At 33.1% G+C, this 17654-nt stretch overlaps 1 pseudogene; it reads right to left on the reverse strand.

Moving 5' to 3' along the window:
* The window catches only part of LOC115512980, a 53756-nt pseudogene extending 37329 nt beyond the window's left edge, over nt 1-16427 (reverse strand).
* Nucleotides 16428-17654: the final 1227 nt, after the last annotated feature.

The following is a 17654-nucleotide window of genomic DNA, read 5'->3' on the forward strand; positions in this document are numbered from 1 at the left end:
CTGTGCATTCTAGTCAATGGTTCATTTATGGTACTATGGCAATTGATGCTACTCAACAAGATTTAATAAATTGTTGTATATATTATATAACTTCACTCTATTTTTTCATACAATTAGGTACTGAAAAATAAAAATCACTAGTATTAGTAGCAAAGAGAAGTCCAGAATTCCTGTTCTTAATGCACTTATAATAACATGGAAATAATCAGGTTTTCCAATGCAGCACATTAAATTTTTTTTTAATGTTTCAAGTGTTTATTTAAATTCTACTTAGTTAACATATAGTGTAACATTAGTTTTAGGAGGAGAATTTAGTAATACATTATTTACGTATAACACCCAGGGCCCATCACAAGTGCCCTCCTTAATACCTATCACCCATTTAGCTCCCCCCCCATACCAAAGCAGCCACATTTTTAGTATCAATAAAAAATCACTAATTTTTAAGCATTGCCCCTACCTATCTCACACATATTGTGAAATAAAAATATAAAATTGAAAATACATTGAAAAGCTAGCAAAACATCAAAAATTTCATAATTATTTCACTCCTCAATGATAGATCTCCATAATTCTACTATTACTGGACTTTGGTAATTTGATTTGTCATTACATATTCACAAATCTTTCATATGGTAAAGAATGGATTTTAGGGTTTTTTTTTTAAATCAAGTATTATTTATGTCATTTATGCTTATGCATCTTCTGACTTGTCATAACAATTAAACTTGTTAACTAATTATTTGGCTCAGTCCCACTTTCAGTTTTAGAAAAGATGGAGGGAAAGACAAACTAAATAAAGCCAAGCAATTCAAACAATACACAAAAAGTTAATTAGCATGTTATACTCACAGTATTGCTATTTGTGGCCAGGATTTGGACCATGATTTTTCTTTGCTTAATTGTGATGACATTTTCTGATATAGGAGACTTTCAGGGGTGGGGGGGAGACTACCAAAACTCTGAGCCCTATTGGCTCTTTCAAACAGTTATGTTAGCATTTATCCATCTGTCCACACCAAATTATCGTCAGAACCCATATTTGGAGATTTTTAGTGCTACTGATAGCTTATAAAATAGCTTTTCAAAAAATTAAAATACAAAATGAAGACATATAATGAAAGATTCTAATTTTCTGGCAATATTTCTTGCATGTGCAGTAAACACTCTCCTATCATATTTACTTAGAATATGCATAAAATAACAAGTAATCTTAGTATTTAATAATTTTTACTATTTAACGCATAAAGAAGCTATGTATTGAAAATGCCCTAATACTAATGATACACAATTATAAGGAGTTGATTATGCCCAAATTCCAGTCTTTTAAAGGACTAAAGAACACTTAGATTATATTTTCCTGTCTTCAAATATTTGTGTAGTGTAATGGAGAAAATGGGGTCTATAAAATAGAATAATGAGTATTATATGTGGTGGTACGGGAACAAGTGCTATATTTGCTAAAACATTCATACAAGAAAGCTAGACCTAGAGGGGGACATTGTGAGATATAAACATTAAAGGAGGATATATTAAAGAGATAGTACTTAGATGTACTTTGTAGGACTTTTGGGTCTAAGATATCAGCTAAGTTCTCATTTTCTGTTTTCTGAAGCCATGCATTGCACTTTTTCCCTATCACTCCAAGAATAAATATCGGTCTCTCTTTGATTCTTCCCAAAAGAGTAACTAAAAAAATTAATTGGTTAATATAAATTTTACTAAAGTGTGTATGTAAAGGAAAATTATATTATTCATTTCTATAAAATAATTTAAACCAAACCCAAATCTCCTTAGTCATATCTGTATATTTCCAATATCCAATATCCTTATTCTGATTTCTTCTCACATATTTCTTATGCAGTGACAACCTTGGTAGAAAATTTTGTCTCTCCTGGATTTTCCAGAGACATTCAAAATCTCCTGTTTATTATGCAGAACATCTCAGCCCAAGCCCATGTCTAACCTTTAAGTTTGCATATTCCAGTTCAAACAAAAGTGCTTCCATTTTCCCGGATCCATCCTCCAGTGGGTACAGTTTTAGAGTACACTTTTGTGTCTTTGAACATACTCGTGGTTGTATTCTCACTTAAGCTAATTTATCACTAACAAATATAATCTTTTACAAATGAACTTAAGGAGATACATGTTCTTTTTTACTATAATATACAGATTGACTCTTAAAAGGAGAAGCCTGAATTGACAAGATCAAACAAAGCCCAGAATAAGAAATAAAAATGAATAGTGGACAGCAAAATAAAAAGTTGAAACTTTTGGAGTAAAGTTTCATATAGGGGAAGATAAATTTAAAATCATAATAGAAAGCCAGGTCATTCAAAAAAGTTTCTTAGTACTCTAGAATGTTTTGCTGAGAGATTAGAATCCAACTTAATAAGTATCAGCAGCACCTCAGCAATAGTGACAGTTACAAAGTACAAGAACTAAATTTAGAATAGAAATGTGGTGATGGGTCACAGACTGGGTCAAAGGTGAAAGACAGTGTGAGTAGACAGAAAGAAAGCATTGAAGCAAACCAAATATGAGATGACTGGGTTTCAAATCAAGGAGGGACAATGGGGAAAAAGAAGGAGAGCGCAGGTGAAGACTGAGAGGAATCAAATGGCATGCCATGCTAACACACGTGTTGGATCTACGTTTACGCATAAAATTTAGAGCATTAGAAAACATTTAAATTCCACACATGTTAACTCTGAAAGCAGTCAGGGGCAGATGAAAAAGTTTTGTAATAAACAGTAAATCCTGAAATCAGGTTTTACAAGCTTAAAATAAGCTTAATCTCTTGAAAAACAGAGAATCTACTGGACAGATTCATTCTTATCTGTTTTGTGAATTGAAGACATCCTATGATTTTCTCACAAAAATTAAATATATCCTTATATATTTTGTATATACTAGGATACCTGACTATAATTATGAATTAATTTAATATAATTCTGATAGTGGGTTTCTTAACCCACTGATAATATAATATCAATATATTATATTAATAATATTTAATATAATTCTGATTAATTCTGAAATATTGAAATATTATTGAATATCAATAATATTTAATATAATTCAGATTAATATATTGTATTAATATAATATCAATAATATTTAATATAATTCTGATAGTGGGCATATTTTGAGTGGTTTCTAAAACGGGGTGGCCATGTTCCAAAAAGCTTACTCAGGCACACTCTTTGTGGAAACTATTAGGACTCCTACCTATACACAATTTAAATTTGCTGTCAGAGTATCTATTTTTGTATATGTGCAAAACACATACAGTTGGGCCAATGTGCATTTTTTGATTTTTAAATACATATATTTGTATATAATAAATATATATGTATATGTATTTATTTATCTGTGCATGAGTATATATATATATATATGTGTGTGTGTGTGTGTGTGTGTGTTACCTCTTCATTCTTTTGCACAATGAAAAATATCTGAGATCTACTGTTAGAAGTTATGAACTAAATGTGACTGAAGTACCCACAGACAAATATTAAACCATGTTAAATCATCTATATATCATTCTTTTCGCAGCACTGTTGTACAGAGAAAAAGTACCATCTGAGCCCCTCTGAGTCCAGCCACAACCATACTCTACCACTTGAAAAAAGAGAAAGTTTCTTAGCTCCTACTGGAGGAACACTGGGTGCCATGGAGCAAGGTTATTGGATAAAAAGGCCTCAGTAGAACTAGTCACCTAAAGAAGCCATATCTGGAGCAGGCACTCAGTCACACTCATCATCATGGATACCACCCCCCCCCCCCAGGACTAAAATGAAAATGCTTTGAGGCTCCACACCATCCATATTAAAATGGTTGTTGTCTTTCCTCAACAGACTACCATGATGAACTTTATAAGTGTCATACATTCCTGTATACAATTAAAAATCTATACACCATAGACACCTCCTATATGTTATACACCATTAGAAACCCATGACTCCAGGCCCACATCCAATCATACATATGTATTAATCTGGCATAAATCCTTATGTTTAACCATCTCCAGGACCATCCTATGATATATTTTGACTGATAAGATCTATGATCAACAAATTTCCTCAAATTTTCAAACTACTCTGCATGTCCATCTACCTCTTTCTAACAGAAACTCAATCATATCCTGACAACACCACCTGTAAAGCCTTCTCAAATGAATGTGTTGGGTTTTTTTTTTGTTTGTTTTTCTTTAATCACTACATAAATTAGGACTCAAAGATAGGTGAAAAAAATGAAAGAAAACAAAAAGCACTCTCTGAACATGTTTCCTATCATTCTAATTCAGTTTCTTTTTTATTGATATTTTCACCTTATTGAAAACTCCAATTGATTTTTTTTCTATGAACTCCTCTTTCTCCAAACTATGTCTTCATTTTATTTCCTGTTCAGCTTAGAGTCAATGCTCCAGAATTGTAACAACACCCTAGCAAACACTTTTAACTCCCTTCCCCCTTCTCCATCTGTTTTACCTGATTCCTAATTAAACTCAATTGTCTGCCTTCTCCATGAATGCACACATCAGAACTGATTTGTCTCACCTTAAATTCAAGACTACAAATTTCAAATAATCACTTTACACCTAACTCAGAAATCTGACTATATTTTACATTAAAAAATTATACTACCCCTAATCTCTTGCTCATTTTCTATATCCCTTTTAATTTTCTTTTTGCTATTCTTTCTTCATTCTCAGCTAATAGCCTTGATCCATGCTTCACTGGGAAAACAGAACCAATCTGAATGGACTGATTTCACCTTATCAAGAGCAAATGCACATGCACGTGCATTCTCTGCCTTCTATCTTGCTACCATGGATAAAATGTCCCTGTAGTTATCACTCAAGTAAAGTCTCTTTACTAATACCCTGGGCTCTCTCCTCTCTTTATTTGAAGAAGTTATTTCTACTCTCTCCGGCACTATCAGTTTCTCCATTTCAATTGTCACTTCAACATGGGACTATAGGTTGGTGATTCTTAATTTTATATCTAAATTCTCTGAACCTCCCTCAGACTTCTTACTCAATAGGCTTATGTAGACTTCTTAGAGTGATCTCAAATTTAACATGTCAAATGTCTTGATTCCTGTTCTTGACACTCCTATGTTTCTTTCAGTCTTGCCCAACTCATTAAAGATCATTGGTTCCAATCAGTTGCTCAGTCAAAAGTTGAAGAATTGTCTTTGAGTACTACCTTCCCTCACCCCAGTACATCAGTAACTCATAATTTTCCCTATATAAAAAAAATCTATCTTAATGTCTAATGTCTCCACTTTGCACTATCTTTACTATCAGTGTATTAACCACAACTTCTTTTTGGATTAACTAATTGGCCTTCTATGTTCTCACATTTTACCCTTACCAACTATTCTCCACACAGGTGCATAAAACTCTTCCAAGAATCACGTTGACATTTGAGACAAATTCTAAACTTGTTTCTAGCTAAAACAGCTTTACATCATCTGCCTTCTTCACAAGGCCTGAAAGATGATCTCACCCTATAATACTCTTTCTCTTGCTTCTATGGTCCAGTCACATTGCCTTCCTGTGGTTTTTTTGAATGCATGGAGCCCATTCTTATTTTAGAAAAATTGTTTGGAATACCATTCCACTTGATTCTCACATGAATAGTTCTAAATTTGGCTATGTGTGTTACCCACTCAGACAGGCATTCTTTAACCACTCAACCTAATGGAGCCACACTGTCGTTATAGCATATCACACTGATTTACATTTTGTATAGCACTTGAACAGCTGGTCCAATTTCTCGTGTAAGTATTTATGTAGTTATTGAATTATAAGTTGTCTCCTTCAATGGTATGTAACTTCTCAGTTTAATGCTGCATTCTTAATTCCTAGAATAGGACTTGATCCATTGTAGGGAAAGTCTTAGGAAACATTTATTGAAAAAAAAATTTAAAACATTAATTGATTTTAATGTTGTCAAAAAGGAATCAGTAACCTTCAGAGTTATTAAGATCTATTTGGTTCCCATCTATGATAAAAAAAAAAAACAGAAAAAAAAAAAAAACCTTAGGAACTTGAGTATAAATCTTGCTTTGGAATCTCACAGCTAACACCTTGCAAATTCTAAAAAGCACTTTTTCACCTCATCATGAACAGGGCACTCGAGATATTATTTAACATCTCGACAGAGGTGGATGAGGCTACCTTCAACAATGTTCAGAAGAATAGAAAAATATTAATAACAACACAGTAATATTTGCAATTTTTCTACTTTCCCAACTTGTGCTATACTACAGAATAAATATTAAATCAGACCCAAGGGGAAATAATTTATTGTTAATTGGAATGCAATTTTTCTCCCCTCTTTTTTATTCTATAAGTTAAAAGAGCCCCCAGTAGATACTTTTTCACTGAAGAGACACAATGTAAGAAAATGAATGCAGGTAAAAATATACACTGTCATCCCATGTCCTACATTGATTTTGCACATATGACTATTTGTATGGCATAACTTAAACTGGCTGTATTCAAATATATATTTTATCTCCCAAATGATTTTCTATAATTTACAGCAGATGATAGGTTTACTAAATCCAACCTATATCACATAAGCAGAGTGAATCTAGATTATTAAAATATATCAAATTATTTCAGCTTAACGTTTTCTCCAGTTGTGTCAATATGTGCCGTTTTACTTGATTTTAATTAGATAATAATAATAGTAATACAAATATACTAGCTCTCTTAAATGCAAAAGGATTTTTCTGAGATTTTATAGTTATTCACCCTTGTTAAATGAGATACAGGCTTAAAAAGATCTCAAAGTAGATAAAAGTTTGCGAAGTAATCATTAGTAATATTAGAACACAAATACCTCTCTTTAAAAAAGCCTTCTGAAAGAACTTTAAAACTTAATTCTAGTGAAATAATTAGCATTACATAAAGTATTAGAATTACACGAACTAAAAAGGAATTATAAAAAGATCACTGGTTTGGATTTTTGGTCTAGAATAGACTTCACTAGCTGTTACAGTCCTAGACCAATTCTGTAGTCTTTCTCATCATTCAAGTTCTCATTTAGAGGAGAAATCTCCTGGGGCATCTGGGTGGCTCAGTCGGTTGAGTTTCCAGCTTCAGATCAGGTCATGATCTCACAATTTGTGGGTTCGAACCCCACATCGGGCTCTGTGCTGACAGCTTAGAGCCTGGAGACTGCTTCGGATTCTGTGTCTCCCTCTCTCTCTGCCCCTCCCCTGCTCATGCTCTGTCTCTCTCTCTCCTTCAAAAATAAATAAAAACGTTAAAAAAAAATAAAGGAGAAATCTCCCAGTGCCAGTTTTTCATAGGCAGCAGCTAGTCCTGTTACACTGAATCAGAAAATAGGTGTGAAAATGGGTGTGTAGTGCGGCAGGAAATAAAATATATAGCTCAGATATGGCTGGATAATATATGATACTTTATAAGTATTATCAAACTGGATTATGAGACTGGGGCAGTAAGAAATTATAAACCTCAGATGTAAATCCTGAGTTAGATAGACTGACATGTATCCTACCCCAAACTGGACATAAATGGGAAACAAGGCAGCAGGTAGCATGGATTTCTGGGCTCATCTGTCCCAGGAGGCATCTCTCTCCATGTTAGCTGCTGAGACCACTGAATTTCAAAAGCACCCACTGAAGAAATAAGGAAGTACTAAGGAACTGCCTTGCTTCCACCATCATGTATATTTGATCTTCTATGTTTATTTTTCATTACTTTGCTGTTAAAGTAAAAGTTTTTTTTTAAGTAAAAGTAATGTTGACCAAGCTATAAATTCATCTTTACATATTAGACTTAATGAAAAACTCAAATTTTATATCCAAAATCAGATGGACACAGAAACTATGCCTTTACCATTTTCAACTGAGTTATTCTCAGTTTTATTTGTTTTGAATTCATTTTTTCATGGCTAAAAAAAAGAGGGGAAGAGAGAGAGATGGCCACCTTTAGCACTATTTACTAAAAACAACATTCCCCCCCTTTTTTTTTTTAGCGAGATATACAAACACAACTACTTTCTCCTGAAAACTTTGATTATCTAGCTTTTATGTAGTAGTATCTTTTTAAAAATACGATAAGCTTTAATAGTACTGACCTTTAGGGGTATAATGAAGTAACTCTCTAGTGATATATGTGGAAGGTTGCCACATACATTAATATGCTGGTCAATATGTTTTTCTAACACACCAAACTCTAATTGAATTTGTAGATAATACGACATGGAAATACTAAAAGCTTGAATGGGCAAGAAGACGAATCAAAACCAACACAAATAAATATAATAAGAAAAGTAAAATCCTCAACAGAAGTTAAAGTAATTACAAATTTCAGAACCAGGAGATCTACCCATTTTGCACATATGACTATTTGTATGACATAAACTGTGAGTGCTTCACAGTTTACTGTTACTACAGCTTACCAAAACATGTGTGTGTGAGGGGGACAAGTCACATATTTCTTGATTAAACATGCAGTCACAATATAACATGTGTCTATAAAACACAAAGATTCAAATTTACAAAAATATATAAAGTATATGCATATAATAAATACATATGTACACATAATATGCACATACTTGAATACATTTAATATATGTATATTGATATGTGTATTTTATCTATTTCTTTGTGATAATTCTGGTTTTTCTGTGGTTTATTTTTAGTAATTGTATAATACTTTTAATGTTGAATTATTTGACCCCTGCACACATCCCGTCTAGGTAACATGATGGGGTTTTGCAAATCTTATTTTTCCCAGCTTTGTGCCCCTTCCCTTTTTGTTTTTGTTTCACTCAATTTTCAGCTTTCAGCTCTATCATCAGTCCTGGGAAAACTTTCTAAATCAGGCTAAATTCCCATGTTTTATTCTGTCAAGTCACCATGTGCTGCTCTTGTCCAAACTAAGGGCAGTTGTAATATTACACTTACTTTATCATTAATTGATTATAGTATACCTCCTTTTTTTTAGATTTTAGAATCAGGAATCCTATCCATTTTAATCATTATAATATCTTATTGTTTAAGTAATGTATTTTCACATATTTATTAAATGTATGAGTAAGTACATAAATGTAAATAAATAATAGTATGAATATTCTTATTTCATACTATAGCCTTCCTATGTTTGTTGATATTTGTAATTTATAGTCTGTTCTCTTTTGGCTGCAAAGATTCTGTTTGTTTTAATGTTCTGTATTGGCATAAAAGTAGAAATGTACCTGTCTTAAGTTTTTTTTTCTTATTATGTAATTTTATTTCTTTTTTATTGAAGTCATTCACATTCATTCATGCATCTTTGAATATAGCAAGAATGTGGCTTTTATATCTGCTGTTTATCTCAAAAAAATCTCAATTTAGATAGATGGTCTTTGGATTTTTAGGCAATGTTGCTGTTTCTTTATGATATAATTTTATTAGTTCTGTGGTATACTTTTTTACTTATTCTTTCTTATGTCTATCTTTGAATATAAAGGTGTATATTCAGTATTTCCATCTCTATTTTGCATTAGAATGCAAGTATGTTGTTCCTCAGGTTTGCCATTGGAATTGTGAATTTCTACAAGCAATAGCACTGTCTCAGGGATATTATGGAAAAGTGCGTGTGTGTGTGTGTGTGTGTGTGTGTGTGTCTGCGTATGTATGTAAGGGGATGTGTGGGAAAGAGAATATAGCAGTTTTTACGTTGTTTAGTAAAATGGTCTTTGGACACTTTTGTTTTTGTGCCTGCTAAAATTATTTTTAAATAACTACATTTCCTTGTTAGTAAATTGACATCTCAAATATATAAGCATGCAACTCCCAAAGAAACATATGTGTATAAAGTTAAACAATATTTTCCATTTGTCCACAGCACTTTGACTTTATTTTTTTCTGAATGAGTTGTAATCCCAAGTATTACTGGTATACAATTTAATACATTACAAATTAAATATATTGCATATTTTGGTAATTAAATATTAAACTAAATGAATACTTTTTTATTAGATGATTTTGGCTGTTTTCTTGGATGCTTATTACTGTTCTGATAAAAGCAAGGTTTACCGTCAATTCTTTTTCTACTTTGAATTCTTATAAATGATTATTTTGAAAAACTTTGCTTTCTTAAAGCAACATCACTCAATTTTTTCAACTCCCTGGTATGCACCAAAAATCGCAAAGTGAATTAGCAACATTGATGATTTTTAGTGATCTTTAAGCTGACATTTTGAATATGTTTACCATCAATTTTTGAAAGCAAAGATTGTAAGCCATAGGGATTCTAAAGTTTTTTTTTTTATCCAATATTAGAGCTGCTTTTGTAATTGCTGAGAAATGTAACCAAGGCTTTTATCAAGATTTGTAAAACAACAGTTAATTTTACCTGTTACTCTTTTACTTAGAGAAACTCAGAAAAAATTAGGAAATTAATTATTTCATTTTAATATATTTCTGCGAACAAAAAAATTGGTGGAGGAGATTTTTCTCAATTTTCCCATTTGAAAATTAATTGACATACATCCCTGTGTAAGTTGAAGGCATACAGCCTGATGGTTTGATTTACATACATGGTTACTGTGATAGGTTCAGCTTATCCATCTTCTCATATACATACAATAAAAAGAAAAGAAAGGAAAAAAGAAAAAGAAAAAAGTCTCCTTCTGAAGAGAACTCATAAGATTTATTTTTAACAACTATAGCAGCAGCAGCATTAGCTACAGTCATCATGGTGTACGTTGCGTCCCGAGTACTTATTTATAAATGGAAGTTTTTACCTTTTGACCCATCTTCCTCCATTTTCCTCTCCCTTCACCCTCTGCCTCTGGTAATCACAAATCTGATCTGATCTCTTTTCTTATAAGTTTGTTTTTCTTCTTAATTTTTTTAGATTCCATATATAAATACTTTCACCATACCTGTGCTTAGATCTACAGATTTGACATGCAGAAAATATTCATCACATAACATAAAAGAAAAAGCAGTCTGCATTTTCATTCAACCAGTAAGACTTACTTTCTGTTGAAATATAAACCTTACTACAGTTTTCTGCAGAAATGAACATATTAATGTGTTTTCAAGCATATTATAAGAACCACTATGTTATATAAGGGGGAAAAAAAACAACTTTGTTGAATGCACTATATAAAATGGACTAACATATATCTAGGTTCAAGGTAAAATGACATAGATCTAGTATAAGTTATTTATTATCATATAAGAGTAACCAAATTATGTCATATTTTATGAATTATTTTGTAATAATGAAGTATAACTAAAACATTATAATGATCATGATAAAATGCATATTATTTTTCAGTAATTGTATATATCGATCAGGTGCTTAGATTTTAAAACCATCTTTTAGAGGTCATAATTAAATAGTTATAATTCCACTTATTTAATTGTGAATAACTAACTCTTCCCAAACTGAATACTACATTTTTTTCAATGTCTACTTATTTTGAGAGAGACAAACAGAGAGTGCAGGCAGGGCAGAGATAGAGAGAGAGGGAGAAAGAATCCCAAGCAGGATCTATTGTTGCAGAGCCTGACTCAGGGCTCGATCCCAGGAACCGTAAGATGACCTGAGCAGAAATCAAGAGTCAAATGCTTAACAACAAAGCCACTAGGCTCCCTACTAAAATCTTTAATAAGTCTCTTGTGTATCTACAGAGGTATATTGTCCCTAGTTTACAGATTATTGCTCTGGTAGAAAATACTTAAGCTTGCATAGCAAATAGATTTTATTATGCATAATTATTTTTATTTTACCCATTTTGTATATAGTAGGTTATATTGTAAAAATTATGTATCTAGGTAAGTTATATTCCCTGTAGATATCATTTCAAGCTAATAAAAGGACATCATAAAATATTTGCTTTCTGTGTGATAGAGTTTAAAATCACAAAATTTGATGTAAAGCAACCTGGTTTAATTGGTGATATATAGCATGCACTAATCTCTCTGCTAACCTTAGGAACACCAGAATTCCCCTTCTTCTGATCATCAGATACGCTTTAAATGTAGCTTGGGTACTTTGGAATGTATTGCATGAAAAGTTACATCCCTTATGTATCGGTATCATCATTATATCTAACTCTGTTCAGAGTGTCAATATATTCTCCTCTGTGTCTAAGGATTTTAGGATGCTTTTCACACTTTCCTTTGACCTACATTCTCCTGGATTATGCATTTGTAGTTACGGCATCCTATGATGTAAAAATCAGAAAGCTGATGGCAGTGGAATGATGAATAAAGTATTAATTTCAGTCAGTACATTCAGCAAACGGCCCCCAGTTTATTTAGATTATTTTCTGTTCATCGCAGTACCTGTGTCCTTGAATGAAAGGTATATAATAGGGTTAGTTTGAAAAAATTCCTACTCTTCAGGGGTTATCAATCGACTTAGATTTCAACCTAAACGGTATTTTAGTCCAAAATTACGTTTTGTAATCCACCTACGTGAGTTGAATAATTCATACAGAATCCATACAGATTATGGGTCATGAATTTTTATTAATTAAGATTAGAAGACTGGGGTGCCTGGGTGGCTCAGTTGGTTAAGCGTCCAATTTCGGCTGGGGTCATTGTGGGTTCAAACCCCGCGTCAGGCTCTGTGCTGACAGCTCAGAGCCTGGAGCCTGCTTCAGATTCTATGTCTCCCTTTCTCTCTGCCCATCCCACTGGTGCTGTCTCTTAAAAATGAATAAATGTTAAAAAAATAAAAAGATTAGAAGACTGATGAAGGGCTATATATTGCTTGCCAGTACTTGGTTTGACTTGCAAATACTTCTGCTATTAAGAGGAACAAAATTATTCTTTGTTTTCAAAACCCTGTAGAGTTGTGGATGTGTTTTGTTTCTTTATAAATAGTCTCTTCTTATAGTGATTCTCTCATCTCTGTCCCCTCATCTTTTTTTAAACTCCAACCCACGCTACTCTGGCTCTAATCCTCTGAGGACTGCTTATAGGTACAGTCACTTTGTTTTATACAGTCTGTATTTCACAGTAGGACACATATTTCTGAACACTAGCTTAATTTCAAACTCTCTTTCCCAATAAATATGGAGCAAAATGTATATCAAAACTAATGCTTTCATCGTTTTTTAATATCTTCCAAATTATCTGGTGTTCCCCATCATATATGCCTTCCACTCATTTCAAAGTTTGAAACAATGAGTCAATTTGATTATTGTATTCTCTACATTTAATACCTAGTGTTCATTCTTCTAAAGTTTATTTTTTTTTATTTTTTTTCTAGTGTTTCTTTTTTTTTTTTTATGAAATTTATTGACAAATTGGTTTCCATACAACACCCAGTGCTCATCCCAAAAGCCGCTCTGGAAAGCAGTGTGGAGGTTCCTCAGAAAATTAAAAATAGACCTACCCTATGACCCAGCAATAGCACTGCTAGGAATTTACCCGAGGGATACAGGAGTACTGATGCATAGGGGCACTTGTACCCCAATGTTCATAGCAGCACTCTCAACAATAGCCAAATTATGGAAAGAGCCTAAATGTCCATCAACTGATGAATGGATAAAGAAATTGTGGTTTATATACACAATGGAATACTACGTGGCAATGAGAAAAAATGAAATATGGCCTTTTGTAGCAACGTGGATGGAACTGGAGAGTGTGATGCTAAGTGAAATAAGCCATACAGAGAAAGACAGATACCATATGGTTTCACTCTTATGTGGATCCTGAGAAACTTAACAGGAACCCATGGTGGAGGGGAAGGAAAAAAAAAAAAAAAAAAAAAAAGGACGTTAGAGTGGGAGAGAGCCAAAGCATAAGAGACTGTCATTCTTCTAAAGTTTAATGAAGACTCAAATGTCTTAGGACGTCTGATGTTAATCATTATCAAATAATTCCTAGCTCTTTGCTTGCTTAGGATCTAAATGTAGTATCATTTATTTAAATAACTATAAAGTTCTTTAAATGATGTCAGTTAAGTTATAAAATAATGCCATCTATTTGTAGATTATTTCATTAGTCTCATAATGGAACTGCAGCCATATTTATATGTCATCACATCTGGAATCCAAATTTGAGGATTAAAGAAGGATTTTAGTCATAGTAGAAAAATTCCTAAGTGAAATTGCTGATGTTAAAAACCTTAAAGGTATCACAGTCAGTTTTAGTTTCTTTATTGAATCTCAGTTATCATTGTTTTCCTTTCTGGTAGCCTCCAATTTACTCTTTCTCATAAAGTAATGTATATATCTCTTAAAATTTCAGACATATTTGTTTGTACTCAATGTGCTTATTTTTCTAAACTCAAAACATTTTTGTCTTAGTCACATGTTAAGTTTTATATCTGTAGTTGATTTCTAGATTAAAAAATTAGGTCTTAAAATATGCTTTAGATGTGTTTTTTTTATATTAATTTTCTTATGTCATGAATATATTTGTTGAGGAATATTTAAAAGTCAAACAAAATCAGATAACAGAGGAAGAAAATCTTTCATATGTACCTTTATTCTTTGTTTCAGTCATTCCCAAGATGCCTTTTATGCCCATGCCATTTCAATTACTGTTGGTCTCTTCTGATGTTTCTCACTTCAGTTTCTTGGCTTCAATTCAATACACTGAAGGAGGAAAAGGGAAGGTGTGTTTTGGAATACTTAGTGTACAATGCCTAAATTATTTTTAAGTGCTATGAATAGCGAATCATAAAAGGAAAAATTAAGGAGGCTTTCCAAAAGAAGCATCAGAAATCTTGCCTTTCACCTCTATTATTGTGAAGATTGCCGTGGTCCTGATGTTGGTGGGAGAAAGAACTTGGAAGGGATTGGAGGATTTAGTGATATTTTAAAATTTATATACATTCAGTTTCATAGAATTTCATAGAAACTCAGTGCAGTTTTATAGAATCAACTTTGGACATGGTCATTCCCTGAATTTCAGAGTAAAGTAGGTGTGCCTCTCAATCTTGTAATATTTTCTTAGTCTCCCAAAGGACCCAACCATCTAAACTGTGTGTAGAAGAGAGAAATAAGTAGAGTTAATAGTAGTGAAAATTGTGACTTTATTGTTAGTCCACTTTACCAGCATAGTTTCAGCATTAACTCTTAATTCCATGGTTCACCTAAGCATCTTATAAGATCTTCAGCTCCATCAAAAAAACAAAACAAAACAAAACACTCATTGTATGGAAGTGTTGAATCACTGTATTGTACACCTGAAACTAATATAGCACTGTATTTTAACTAACTTGAATTAAAATAAAAATTTAAAAGAAAAAGTCACCAGGAAAAAAAAAGCGTCAGCCATGTGAATGCTGGTGGAGAGAGGGGCATGCTATCAGAGAAGGGTCTGACAAATAGGAATTATTCATATCATCCTAAAGCTGACCATGATACAGTATAGCTGAAAATTTAATCCCTGTTGAAGGAGGCTGGTTTATTAATCTGTGCCTTTGACACTAGTTCATATAGTTATTTAACTCTTCAATTGGCTGAACTTAGAACCGTAGAATTACTCTTACCTTTAATTTTATTTTTTAAAACAACTAAAAAAAGCTTACAATTAAGCCACTCTTTCAGGTGTATTTATTTATTGCAATGCCTAAACTAAATAACTTTATGCATCATTGCCTGTGCTTCTGTATTTCGCCAGCAAGTAATCAAGATGATCGCCCACTACATCATGATAGCGGACTAGTAACAAGGTACAAATAGGCAAGTGTGTCTGAAAAAAAAAAAAAGAGCTTTTTACAATTCAACCAGATGATACCTACATAAGATAGATTTCAAATTCATAATTATTATTTTCCTAGAATCTGCTGTAAGTGTATTTACGATATAAAATTTAAAAGTTCCTCTCAAAAATGGTAGTGTTGAAACATACCCATATCTTCTTTTAAAAGGCCATCAACAAATATTTCCAGCAAATATGCTTTCCTGATGTGACTACATAAGACATCTTAAATTAAAGGCTTTTAATAACCATTATTTATGAAATATACTTTTGGGATATTAAGGTACTGCTGCCCATGACCATATGTACTGCTTTGTTTCCTGCCAAAATGATTGTGGTCATGTAGCTTCGACCTCTGTTGGGGCAAGATATTTATATTTCTTTGCTTTAATCTGTCCTAATTACTTTGGTTTCTTTACCACCATCACTCATGAAGAACCTAATTGCTTTCTTTGAGATGCCAGCCCTACTTGAAATCACCAATATGCTCTGTCACTAAGGGAGAAGCTAAACATCTGTTACCACATCATCACCTCCTCTTCTCATGAAAAAGCAGCTGCAGCTTTTTCTCGTTAAGATTTCTCGTTTCATGTGCAGGGATATGGAGAGTTGATGTCTTTTTATTCTATGAGATAGTCTACTGAAGGAGAGCCAGATTTCTGAGAAGCTTCCCCAGTATTCAATGCGACAATGAGGCACACTATGTTTTCCGCCATGGAGTCGCTCAGGGGATTTGTTTCTAGCCTTTCATGAAGTGATATGTAAGTTTCACTGACTGTTTCTGAATTAATCCTACTTATTTTTGTTATGCTGTATCATTCCTAACCGAAGCTATCTGCACAGATGAAGAAGACACTCCTATTAGAGGACTTTCCTGTCAATTATACGTGATACTATCGGTCCTTTTTAATTTATTTTTTTTAACTTATGTATTCATTTTGAGAGAGAGAGAGAGAGAGCGAGTGTGGAAGGGGCAGAGAGAGAGAGGGAGAGACAGAATCCCAAGCTGGCTCTGCAGTGTCAGCATGGAACCAGATGTGGGCTTCGAACACGTGGAACGCGAGATCTTGAGCTGAGCTGAAACCAAGCCAGACACTTAATCTACTGAGTTGCCCAGGTGCCCCTATATGTCCTTTTTAAAATAAACCATGATACTGAGGATTGATGGGGAGGGTGGAGGAGAGGGTAAAATGGTAATGGGCATTGAGGAGAACACTTGTGGGGACGAGCACTGGGTGTTATATGTAAGCGATGAATCACAGAAATCTACCCCCAAAACCAAGAGCACAGTATATAGACTGTATGTTAGCCAAGTTGACAATAAAGTATATAATAAATAAATAAATAAATAAATAAATAAATAAAATCATGATTTGGAAGAGTTCTCCCCTTATTTTCTATGTTCATCATAAAGAATTGCAGATAATGAGTTCTGAAGGCATCAAAAAATGAAAGTAAACAGATTTTGTGAAGGAAGATAACCCAATGTCTTTAATCATCACTTTACAGATGCTTTGAAAACTTACCTTGTATTCTCTTATCAATATAACAATTAAGTCACGAGTAGCAAACCCCTGCAAAGGTATAAGTTACTTGTTCTCAGACCACCCGGCTTGTCCCTACAAGCAATAGCAGCCAACATAATCTATTAGGGGACCTCCAAGGCCTATGCCCTCAACCTGCTTTGATCTTATCTTAGACACTCAATCTCTTCTTCTTTTTTTTTTTTTTTTTTATATGAAGTTTATTGACAAATTGGTTTCCATACAACACCCAGTGCTCATCCCAAAAGGTGCCCTCCTCAATACCCATCACCCACCCGCCCCTCCCTCCCACCCTCCATCAACCCTCAGTTTGTTCTCAGTTTTTAACAGTCTCTTATGCTTTGGCTCTCTCCCACTCTAACGTCCTTTTTTTTTTTTTTTTTTTTTTTTTTTTCCTTC

The sequence above is a fragment of the Lynx canadensis genome, chromosome B1 (assembly GCF_007474595.2).
Source record: "Lynx canadensis isolate LIC74 chromosome B1, mLynCan4.pri.v2, whole genome shotgun sequence".
Classification (NCBI taxonomy): Eukaryota; Metazoa; Chordata; class Mammalia; order Carnivora; family Felidae; genus Lynx; species Lynx canadensis.